This window comes from Nerophis lumbriciformis, linkage group LG24, assembly GCF_033978685.3.
Source record: "Nerophis lumbriciformis linkage group LG24, RoL_Nlum_v2.1, whole genome shotgun sequence".
In the NCBI taxonomy this organism is placed as follows: Eukaryota; Metazoa; Chordata; class Actinopteri; order Syngnathiformes; family Syngnathidae; genus Nerophis; species Nerophis lumbriciformis.
Genome location: NC_084571.2, coordinates 19253524 through 19265719, shown reverse-complemented (window position 1 = coordinate 19265719; position 12196 = coordinate 19253524). Strand labels below are relative to the sequence as shown.

The 12196-nt window shown below is 41.7% G+C and overlaps 1 protein-coding gene across 3 annotated transcripts in view; it reads right to left on the bottom strand.

Moving 5' to 3' along the window:
• disp3 (dispatched RND transporter family member 3) overlaps positions 1 to 11157 on the bottom strand; it is a 94691-nt gene extending 83534 nt beyond the window's left edge. For 2 of the 3 annotated variants that reach the window (XM_061981770.1, XM_061981768.1), the window contains exon 1: positions 10791 to 11082. The gene's annotated coding sequence lies outside the window, so the exon portion shown is untranslated. The other variant, XM_061981769.1, reaches the window with a different exon arrangement.
• Between the last annotated feature and the right edge of the window lie 1039 nt (positions 11158 to 12196).

Here is a 12196-nt window from a genome sequence, read left to right as displayed (position 1 = left end):
AAAAGTACTGGTGCACCAGAATGGACGCATGTTGGTGTAAAAAGTAAAGATAAAGGTGAAGTTATAACACTGAAACACCCTCAGGAAGAGGTGCTTTAAGACATCCGCAGTCGGCAGTGTTTTAGCTACTTCTAAATCACTAATCCTGGCCTCCATGGCGACAAATAAAGGTCCCTCTTATTTAGAAAAGTATCAAAATACATTTTGGTACCAGTACCAGAATATTGGTATGGGGACAACAGTAGCAGAAAGCCCAAGACCAGGGGTGGTCACACCTTTTCTGCAGGCCAGCTACTTTTCAATGTACCAAGTGGAGGGGATCGTTCATATATATCATTTATATTGATTTATTTATAAAAGAGAGGTTAACAAGTTAAATGTGTTTAATGATAATACAAGCATGTTTCTTTCATGAAGACAATAATATAAGTTGGTATGATTGTGATGACTTGCATTGATTGGAATCAGACAGTAGTGATGATAACGTCCACATTTTCAAATGGAGGAGAAAAAAAGTCCTCCTTTCTGTCCAATACTACATGAAAGTATCCAGCTTCCATACTCCTTTTTATACACTTTACAAGAAATACATTGGCGGCAAACTCCGTAGCTTGCTAGTTTTCTGAGACTCTTATTTTGTTAGCTCAGGCAGGATGAAGCAGGGCTTTTATTGTGAAGATAGGAAATGTGCAGTCGGTCTTTAGAGTTTTGACGGCAGGTACGGCGCGAGAGTCTGTTGAAATAAAAAGTGTTTCTCGCCTTCCTGTCGGTCGTTTTTTCTTAATAATGATCTGGTCTATTTTTTTGAATGCCTGGCTGGCGATGAACTGACACACCCTCCACCATCCACCGCTAGCTCGCCATCCACGTAATGGGAGACTTTGTATGTATATGTAACTATTATGTTTGTTTATATTGACACACGCGCTGTTTACACTGCAGTATTGTTCAATGAAGGACATTTATCAGGTATGTCTAGCTTGTGTGCTACGGTGTGCTTAGCTGCTGTGTATCTGCTAGCGCCTACAACGTTTACCTTTTGTAAATGCCTTCACTAAAATATGTATTTATTTCCTTATATCAGACCGATATCAGATATTAATATTGGATCGGGACATTTTTTTTCCTGTCAAACCCAAAGTGGACTTTTTCCCAAGCAGTCAAACTCAGTAAAAAAATGCATTGCTATAATCGTGACGACGACAAAAAAAACAACAAAAAAAACTTTTGCAGATAAATAATGATATAAAATAATGTGCTGTTTTACACTGCAATATTGTTCAACGAAGGGCACTTATCAGGTATGTCTATCTTGTCTGCTTAGCTGTTGTGTATCTGCTAGCGCCTACAATGTTTACCTTTTGTAAATGACTTGACAAAAATATTTCTTTCTTTGCTGACGTCAGATATTAATATTGGATCGGGACACTACTAATAGATACAAGATTAAATATTTTGTTTTTTTAAATATTAAAATTGTATAAAATGTTACAAGAATTGTTTAAAATATTATTTTTCATGAATACATTTGTTGAAGGAACAAAATGCTGAATCAAAGCCAACTGAACAAGTTATCATCTTGAACAAATGATTGCTGAGAGTTGGCTTGACTTGTATTTTTTAAATTCCCCAATTTTTTTCAGGTCAAACACAAAGTGGACTTTTTCCCAGGCAGTCAAACTCAGTAAAAACAAATGCCTTGCTATAAACGACAAAAAAGCATGCATCCAAAATAAACCTTTGCAGATAAATAATGATATAAAATAATATAAACATAATTTTAACTTTTTGATAATTGGCATTCTAATACAAAATGTTAAACATTAATAAAATGATGCATATTGTGTGGGTGTACCTAATGAATGGTCCAACAAAATGTAAATGTACATGGGGGGTGGTTGGAGGTGAGACATTTTTGGTTTTTAAATATAATTTTTATATTTCCCTGGCAATTTTTCTCCACACATGTAAAATACTTTAAAAAGACATTAAGATTGATGCAACACATACAATAAAAAGTGTGAATAATTCAATCATACCGGCTAACGATTAGGGCGCAAGTTGTCAGCACTACACTGTGTGGTATGCGTATATTAGTATTGCACAATGACCTTTAAGACAGCAGATATAAGTAGGAGGTCACTTTGAGGGCCTGGAAAAGTCTGAAGACCACTAATTTACAGTATTAGACCTTTTGATCCCGTCTTTACTTAAAATACACTTCCATCCATCCATCCATCTTCTTCCGCTTATCCGAGGTCGGGTCGCGGGGGCAGCAGCTTAAGCAGGGAAGCCCAGACTTCCCTCTCCCCAGCCACTTCGTCCAGCTCCTCCCGGGGGATCCCGAGGCGTTCCCAGGCCAGCCGGGAGAGATAGTCTTCCCAGCGTGTCCTGGGTCTTCCCCGTGGCCTCCTACCGGTCGGACGTGCCCGAAACACCTTCCTAGGGAGGCGTTCGGGTGGCATCCTGACCAGATGCCCAAACCACTTCATCTGGCTCCTCTCGATGTGGAGGAGCAGCGGCTTTACTTTGAGCTCCCCCAGAATGACAGAGCTTCTCACCCTATCTCTAAGGGAGAGCCCCGCCACTCGGCGGAGGAAACTCATTTCAGCCGCTTGTACCCGTGATCTTGTCCTTTCGGTCATGACCCAAAGCTCATGACCATAGGTGAGGATGGGAACGTAGATCGACCGGTAAATCGAGAGCTTTGCCTTCCGGCTCAGCTCCTTCTTCACCACAACGGATCGATACAGCGTCCGCATTACTGAAGACGCCGCACCGATCCGCCTGTCGATCTCACGATCCACTCTTCCCCCACTCGTGAACAAGACTCCGAGGTACTTGAACTCCTCCACTTGGGGCAAGATCTCCTCCCCAACCCGGAGATGGCACTCCACCCTTTTCCGGGAGAGAACCATGGACTCGGACTTGGAGGTGCTGATTCCCATCCCAGTCGCTTCACACTCGGCTGCGAACCGATCCAGTGAGAGCTGAAGATCTTGGCCGGAGGAAGCCATCAGGACCACATCATCTGCAAATAGCAGAGACCTAATCCTGCAGCCACCAAACCAGATCCCCTCAACGCCCTGGCTGCGCCTAGAAATTCTGTCCATAAAGGTTATGAACAGAATCGGTGACAAAGGGCAGCCTTGGCGGAGTCCAACCCTCACTGGAAACGTGTCCGACTTACTGCCGGCAATGCGGACCAAGCTCTGACACTGATTATACAGGGAGCGAACTGCCACAATAAGACAGTCCGTTACCCCATACTCTCTGAGCACTCCCCACAGGACTTCCTTTTGTAAATGACTTGACAAAAATACTTCTTTCTTTGCTGACGTCAGATATTAATATTGGATCGGGACACTACTAATAGATACAAGATTAAATATTTTGTTTTTTTTAAATATTAAAAATGTATAAAATGTTACAAGAATTGTTTAAAATATTATTTTTCATGAATACATTTGTTGAAGGAACAAAATGCTGAATTAAAGCCAACTGAACAAGTTATCATCTTGAACAAATGATTGCTGAGAGTTGGCTTGACTTGTATTTTTTAAATTCCCCAATTTTTTTCAGGTCAAACACAAAGTGGACTTTTTCCCAGGCAGTCAAACTCAGTAAAAACAAATGCCTTGCTATAAACGACAAAAAAACATGCATCCAAAATAAACCTTTGCAGATAAATAATGATATAAAATAATATAAACATAATTTTAACTTTTTGATAATTGGCATTCTAATACAAAATGTTAAACATTAATAAAATGATCGATATTGTGTGGGTGTACCTAATGAATGGTCCAACAAAATGTAAATGTACATGGGGGGTGGTTGGAGGTGAGACATTTTTGGTTTTTAAATATAATTTTTATATTTCCCTGGCAATTTTTCTCCACACATGTAAAATACTTTAAAAAGACATTAAGATTGATGCAACACATACAATAAAAAGTGTGAATAATTCAATCATACCGGCTAACGATTAGGGCGCAAGTTGTCAGCACTACACTGTGTGGTATGCGTATATTAGTATTGCACAATGACCTTTAAGACAGCAGATATAAGTAGGAGGTCACTTTGAGGGCCTGGAAAAGTCTGAAGACCACTAATTTACAGTATTAGACCTTTTGATCCCGTCTTTACTTAAAGTACACTTCCATCCATCCATCCATCTTCTTCCGCTTATCCGAGGTCGGGTCGCGGGGGCAGCAGCTTAAGCAGGGAAGCCCAGACTTCCCTCTCCCCAGCCACTTCGTGGACGGTCGAATGCCTTCTCCAAGTCCACAAAGCACATGTAAACTGGTTGGGCAAACTCCCATGCACCCTCAAGGACCCTGCCGAGAGTATAGAGCTGGTCCACAGTTCCACGACCAGGACGAAAACCACACTGTTCCTCCTGAATCCGAGGTTCGACTATCCGGCGTAGCCTCCTCTCCAGTACACCTGAATAGACCTTACCGGGAAGGCTGAGGAGTGTGATCCCACGATAGTTGGAACACACCCTCCAGTTCCCCTTCTTAAAGAGAGGAACCACCACCCCGGTCTGCCAATCCAGAGGTACCTCCCCCGATGTCCACGCGATGTTGCAGAGTCTTGTCAACCAAGACAGCCCCACAACATCCAGAGCCTTAAGGAACTCCGGGCGGATCTCATCCACCCCCGGGGCCTTGCCACCGAGGAGCTTTTTAACTACCTCGGCAACCTCAGCCCCAGAAATAGGAGAGCCCACCACAGATTCCCAGGGCCCTGCTTCCTCACAGGAAGACGTGTTGGTGGGATTGAGGAGGTCTTCGAAGTATTCCCTCCACCGATACACAACATCCGCAGTCGAGGTCAGCAGAGCACCATCCCCACCATACACGGTGTTGACACTGCACTGCTTCCCCTTCCTGAGGCGGCGGATGGTGGTCCAGAATTGCTACGAAGCCGTCCGGAAGTCTTTTTCCATGGCCTCCCCGAACTCCTCCCATGTCCGAGTTTTTGCCTCCGCGACCGCTGAAGCCGCACACCGCTTGGCCTGTCGGTACCTGTCTGCTGCCTCAGGAGTCCCATGAGCCAAAAGAACCCGATAGGACTCCTTCTTCAGCCTGACGGCATCTCTCACCGCCGGCGTCCACCAACGGGTTCTAGGATTACCGCCACGACAGGCACCAACTACCTTGCGGCCACTGCTCCAATCGGCCGCCTCGACAACAGAGGTACGGAACATCGTCCACTCGGACTCAATGTCCAGCACCTCCCTCGTGACATGTTCAAAGTTCTTCCGGAGGTGGGAATTTAAACTCTCTCTGACAGGAGACTCTGCCAGGCGTTCCCAGCAAACCCTCACAATGCGTTTGGGCCTGCCAGGTCTGTCCGGCATCCTCCCCCACCATCGCAGCCAACTCACCACCAGGTGGTGATCGGTAGAAAGCTCGCCCCTCTCTTCACCCGAGTGTCCAAAACATGAGACCGCAAATCCGATGACACAACTACAAAGTCGATCATGGAACTGCGGCCTAGGGTGTCCTGGTGCCAAGTGCACATATGGACACCCTTATGTTTGAACATGGTGTTTGTTATCGACAATCTGTGACGAGCACAAAAGTCCAATAACAGAACACCACTCGGGTTCAGATCCGGGCGGCCATTCTTCCCAATCACACCTCTCCAGGTTTCACTGTCGCTGCCAACATGAGCGTTGAAGTCCCCCAGTAGAACGAGGGAATCACCCGGGGGAGCACTCTCCAGTACTCCCTTGAGTGAATCCAGAAAGGGTGGGTACTCTGAGCTGCCGTTTGGCGCGTAAACGCAAACAACAGTCAGGACCCGTCCCCCCACCCGAATGCGGAGGGAAGCTACCCTCTCGTCCACCGGGTTGAACTCCAACGTGCAGGCTTTGAGCCGAGGGGCAACAAGAATTGCCACCCCAGCCCGTCGCCTCTCACTGCCGGCAACGCCAGAGTGGAAGAGAGTCCAGCCCCTCTCAAGAGAAGTGGTTCCAGAGCCCTTGCTGTGCGTCGAAGTGAGTCCGACTATGTCTAGCCGGAACTTCTCCACCTCACGCACTAGCTCAGGCTCCTTCCCCCCCAGCGAAGTGACGTTCCACGTCCCAAGAGCCAGCTTATGTAGCCGAGGATCGGACCACCAAGTGCCCTGCCCTCGGCTTCCGCCCAGCTCACACTGCACCCGACCTCTATGACCCCTGCTATGGGTGGTGAGCCCATTGGAGGGGGGACCCACGTTGCCTCTTCGGGCTGTGCCCGGCCGGGCCCCATGGGGACAGGCCCGGCCACCAGGCGCTCGCTATCGTGCCCCACCTCCGGGCCTGGCTCCAGAGGGGGGCCCCGGTGACCCGCGTCCGGGTGAGGGAAATCTGGGTCCTTTGTTTGTGTTCTTCATCGAGGTCTTCGAATACACTAAAATACACTTAAAGTACTCAATCAAACTTACTTCACTGAACAGTTCAAGCATGCATGGTATTTTTCAAATATTGTTTACCTGTAGGGCTCCCTCAAGTTTGGAAGAGTTTCAGTCATAAAAATGTAAAAAATATATTATTATTATTATTATTATTATTATTATTATTCAAGGCTTTCAGTAAATCTCTAGATCACCTTCCGGTCTACAAGGCAATACAAAGTCACACTTATTTTTAAAGTGTTTTATGCCCTTTTTGTCAAAGAAAACTCTGTTTTTTTTATTGGCAAAAACATAAAATAAGCATGTTTTCTCGCCCCAAAATTTTCTAAGTGGAATTTTTGAAGCCATTAGAGCCATGATTAGGTCAATAATTCATAACAGCAGTGTTCTTAATCCATTTTTAGCAATGACAATTTAATAAAAATAAAATAATCCCACTAAAATTCTTCCAAAAAAGGGCCTGACTCATGAAGTGTTAAAAATAAGTCATAATTAAAAAGAAAAAAGTTCAACATTTAAGTTCTATATCATCTTCAGATGTATGCTTACATGATAACTTTTTATGTTTTATGCCCTTTTTTGCTCAACTTTGTTTTTTTTTGGCAAAAACATAAAATAAGCAATATTTCTCCCCCCAAAATTTTCAAAGTGGAATTTTTGAAGCCATTTGCGCCTTCATTAAGTCAATAATTTATAACAGTAGTGATCTTTATCCATTTTTAAAAATGACAATTTAATAAAATAAAAAAAATCCCACTAAAATTCTTCCAAAAAAAGGGCCTGACTCATGAAGTGTTAAAAATAAGTCATAGTAATAAAAAAAAAGTTCAACACTTAAGTTTTTTGATGTGAAGTAATTTGAGCAGTGATTTTAATCCATTTTTAACAATGACAATTTAATTAAAAATAAAAATAAAAAAATCCCACAAAATTGTTTCCAAAAAAGGGCCTGACTCATAAAGTGTTGAAAATAAGTAATAACAAAACATTTGTTTAACTTTCAACATTAAAGTTCTAGATCAACTTCGGATGTATGCTTCCATTAGAAGTTTTTCTTTTTATTGAAAGGGACAAGCGGTACAAAATGGATGGATGGATGTTTTTGGTTTGTTTTACGCCCTTTTTATCCCCAAGAAAACTTTGTTTTTTACATGGCAAACACACAAAATATGCAATATTTTCTCCCCAAAATGTTCCAAAGTAGAATATTTGAGATGAAGTCATTGGAACCTTGATTAGGTCAATAATTCATAACAGCAGTGATCTTAATTCATTTTTTTAACAATGACAATTTAATTAAAAAAAAAAAAAATCTCACTAAAATTCTTCCAAAAAAGGGCCTGACTCATGAAGTGTTAAAAATAAGTCATAATTAAAAAAAAAAAAAAAGTTCAACACTTAAGTTCTATATCATTTTCAGATGTATGCTTCCATGATAACTTTTTATGTTTTATGCCCTTTTTTGCCCAACTTAGTTTTTTTATTGGCAAAAACAAAAAATAAGCAATATCCCCCCCCCCCCCCCCCCCCATTTTCAAAGTGGAATTTTTGAAGTAATTTGAGCCATGAATAGCTAAATAATTCATAACAGCAGTGATTTTAATACATTTTTAACAATGACAATTTAATCCAAAAAAAAAATCCCACAAAATTGTTTCCAAAAAAGGGCCTGACTCATAAAGTGTTGAAAATAAGTAATAATAAAACATGTGTTTAACTTTCAACATTTAAGTTCTAGATCAACTTCAGATGTATGCTTCCATTAGAAGTTTTTATTTGTATTTCTAATGAAAGGGACAAGCGGTACAAAATGGATGGATGGATGTTTTTTGTTTGTTTTATGCCCTTTTTACCCCCAAGAAAACTTCGTTTTTTACATGGCAAACACACAAAATATGCAATATTTTCTCCCCAAAATATTTCAAAGTAGAATATTTGAGGTGAAGTCATTGGAACCTTGATTAGGTCAATAATTCATAAAAACAGTGATCTTAATCCATATTTTTAACAATGACAATTTAATTTAAAAAAATAAAAATCCCACTAAAATTCTTCCAAAAAAGGGCCTGACATCCACTGTGATGTTAAAAATAAGTCATAATTAAAAAAAAAAAAGTTCAACACTTAAGTTCTATATCATATTCAGATGTATGCTTCCATGATAACTTTTTATGTTTTATGCCTTTTTTTGCCCAACTTTGTTATCCATCTCATCCATCCATCTTCTTCCGCTTATCCGAGGTCGGGTCGCGGGGGCAGCAGCCTAAGCAGGGAAGCCCAGACTTCCCTCTCCCCAGCCACTTCGTCCAGCTCCTCCCGGGGGATCCCGAGGCGTTCCCAGGCCAGCCGGGAGACATAGTCTTCCCAACGTGTCCTGGGTCTTCCTCGTGGCCTCCTACCGGTCGGACATGCCCTAAACACCTCCTTAGGGAGGCGCTCGGGTGGCATCCTGACCAGATGCCCGAACCACCTCATCTGGCTCCTCTCGATGCGGAGGAGCAGAGGCTTTACTTTGAGCTCCCCCCGGATGACAGAGCTTCTCACCCTATCTCTAAGGGAGAGCCCCGCCACCAGGCGGAGGAAACTCATTTCGGCCGCTTGTACCCGTGATCTTGTCCTTTCGGTCATAACCCAAAGCTCATGACCATAGGTGAGGATGGGAACGTAGATCGACCGGTAAATTGAGAGCTTTGCCTTCCGGCTCAGCTCCTTCTTCACCACAACGGATCGATACAGCGTCCGCATTACTGAAGACGCCGCACCGATCCGCCTGTCGATCTCACGATCCACTCTTCCCTCACTCGTGAACAAGACTTACTTGTAAAATAACTTTGTTATTTTATTGGCAAATACAAAAAATAAGCAATACCCCCAAAAAAAAATTCAAAGTGGAATTTTTGATGTGAAGTAATTTGAGCAGTGATTTTAATCCATTTTTAACAATGAAAATTTAATTAAAAAAAAAGAAAATCCCACAAAATTGTTTCCAAAAAAGGGCCTGACTCATAAAGTGTTGAAAATAAGTCATAATAAAAAATGTGTTTAACTTTCAACATTTAAGTTCTAGATCAACTTCAGATGTATGCTTCCATTAGAAGTTTTTATTTGTATTTTTAATGAAAGGGACAAGCGGTACAAAATGGAAGGATGGATGGATGGTTTTTGTTTGTTTTATGCCCTTTTTACCCCTAAGAAAACTTTGTTTTTTACATGGCAAACACACAAAATATGCAATATTTTTCCCCAAAATATTTCAAAGTAAAATATTTGAGGTGAAGTCATTGGAACCTTGATTAGGTCAATAATTCTTAACAGCAGTGATCTTAATCCATTTTTTTAACAATGACAATTTAATAAAAATGAAAAGATCCCACTACATTTTTTTCCAAAAAAGGGCCTGACTCATGAAGTGTCATAATGAAAAATAAAAAAAAGTTCAACACTTAGGTTCTATATCATCTTCAGATGTATGCTTCCATGATAACTGCTTATGTTTTATGCCCTTTTTTGCCCAACTTTGTTTTTTTATTGGTAAAAACCAAAAATAAGCAATATATCCCCCCCCCCAAAAAATTTCTAAGTGGAATTTGTGATGTGAAGTAATTTGAGCAGTGATTTTAATTTATTTTATTCAACAATGACAATTTAATCAATTTTTTTTTTAAATCCCACAAAATTGTTTCCAAAAAGGGCCTGACTCATTAAGTGTTAAAATTAAGTAATAATAAAAAATGTGTTTAACTTTCAACATTTAAGTTCTAGATCAACTTCGGATGTATGCTTCCATTATAAGTTTGTATTTGTATTTTTAATGAAAGGGACAAGCGGTACAAAATGGATGGATGGATGTTTTGGGTTTGTTTTACACCCTTTTTACCCCCAAGAAAACTCTATTTTTTACATGGCAAACACACAAAATATGCAATATTTTCTCCCCAAAATGTTCCAAAGTAGAATATTTGAGATGAAGTCATTGGAACCTTGATTAGGTCAATAATTCATAACATTGATTTTGATTCATTATTTTTTTTTGAGCGAGGGCAACAAAAAAAAAAGAAAGAAATAAAAAAGCTTTGTTACAGTATTTGAGTCACAACTTTTTCTCGTTACATTTCCCTTTTTTGCTCTTTTGTTCCACTTTTTTTTTTTAAATAATATTTTTGCTTTGGGCCTTTAAAAATGAGCTGCGGGCGGCAAATGGCCCCCAAGCCCCACTTTGGACACACCTGTACGACAAAGTGCAGGTACATCCTATTACAACAGCATTGATGAGACATCTCCACAAAAACGCATCAACACTTTAGGAGGCTTTTTTGTAGCCATTTGTCCAAGTCCCTTCATGGCCTTCAGCCACACAAGATCAAAGTGAGGGAGGGTCTTACCTGAGGCTATGGAGGATACCAGGTGCGATACGGAGGGGGTCAGCCCACTCAGGCCTTCTGGGTCCACAATGTCATCTAGAATGATGGATATCAATAGTATCAAGTCACACTCAGTCAGGGAGTCTCAGCACTAAACAAAGATGTGTTTTCCTCCTCTATTGTGCTCCTCTCTCTCCTCTTTAGCCCGTTGTCTTGGCGACAAAGTCAGACATTTCTTCCCTCTCTCTCTCTCTCTCTCTCTCTCGCTCTCTCTCCCTCTCCCTCTCTCTCTCTCTCTCTCGTGGCTTTGTCTGCTCACCAGTGGAGGGTAGGAGTAGAAGAAAGGAGGAGGACGCTACCACAGCTGGACATGGTGCATGCCCACACAGATGGTAAAGATGGTAAAGATGGTAAAGATCCAAACCATCATGCATTTGTGCTGAAGTGTGAAGCTTCGCCAAGATGGCCCCCTGTCCCCTCTCACATGCATCCTCCCTCACTTGGTACGCTCCGGTCTGCTTACGGCAACGTGATTGGCTGAAGATTTGACACAATATTCATTAGCTTGATGCTGACTTTTTACGTGCAGCGTTAACCCTTGAGATGTCCTTTGAAAGTCACTGTTGACCCTTCAAAAACTGCGGTAAAAACTGTTTCACTTCAAACAAATCACTCTTTTAAAGATACTTCCCCCTGAAGTACAAATTCTACTTTAGGTAATTTCCACTCTTTAAAGGTCAACATCTTTTGCATTTTTCAATTGGAAATAAAATACAAAAAGTAACAAAAATAATCACTTTCAAAGTGTAGTAGGTTTCTTGCTTTGGCATTATAATAATAATAATAATAATAATAATAGTAATAATAATAATAGTAATAATAATAATAATAATAATAATAATAGGACAGCACGATGGAAAAGGGGTTAGTGCATGTGCCTCACAATACGAAGGTCCTGAGTTCAATCCTGGGCTCGGGATCTTTCTGTGTGGAGTTTGCATGTTCTCCCTGTGACTGCGTGGGTTCCCTCCCACCTCCAAAGACATGCACCTAGGGATAGGCCCCTCCCACTTCCAAAGACATGCACCTGGGGATTGGCTCCTCCCACCTCCAAAGACATGCACCTGGGAATAGGTTGATTGGCAACACTAAATGGTCCCTAGTGTGTGAATGTTGTCTATCTGTATTGGCCCTGTGATGAGGTGGTGACTTGTCCAGGGTGTACACCGCCTTCCGCCCGTGTGCCGCTGGGATAGGCTCCAGCACCCCCCGCGACCCCGTAAGGGACAAGCGGTAGAAAATGGATGGATCTCCCAAACCTTGACAAAATTTGACACAATATTCATTAGCTTGGTGCTGACTTTTACATGCAGCGTTAACCCTTAAAATGTCATTTAAAAGTCACCTTGACCCTTCAAAAACTGCGG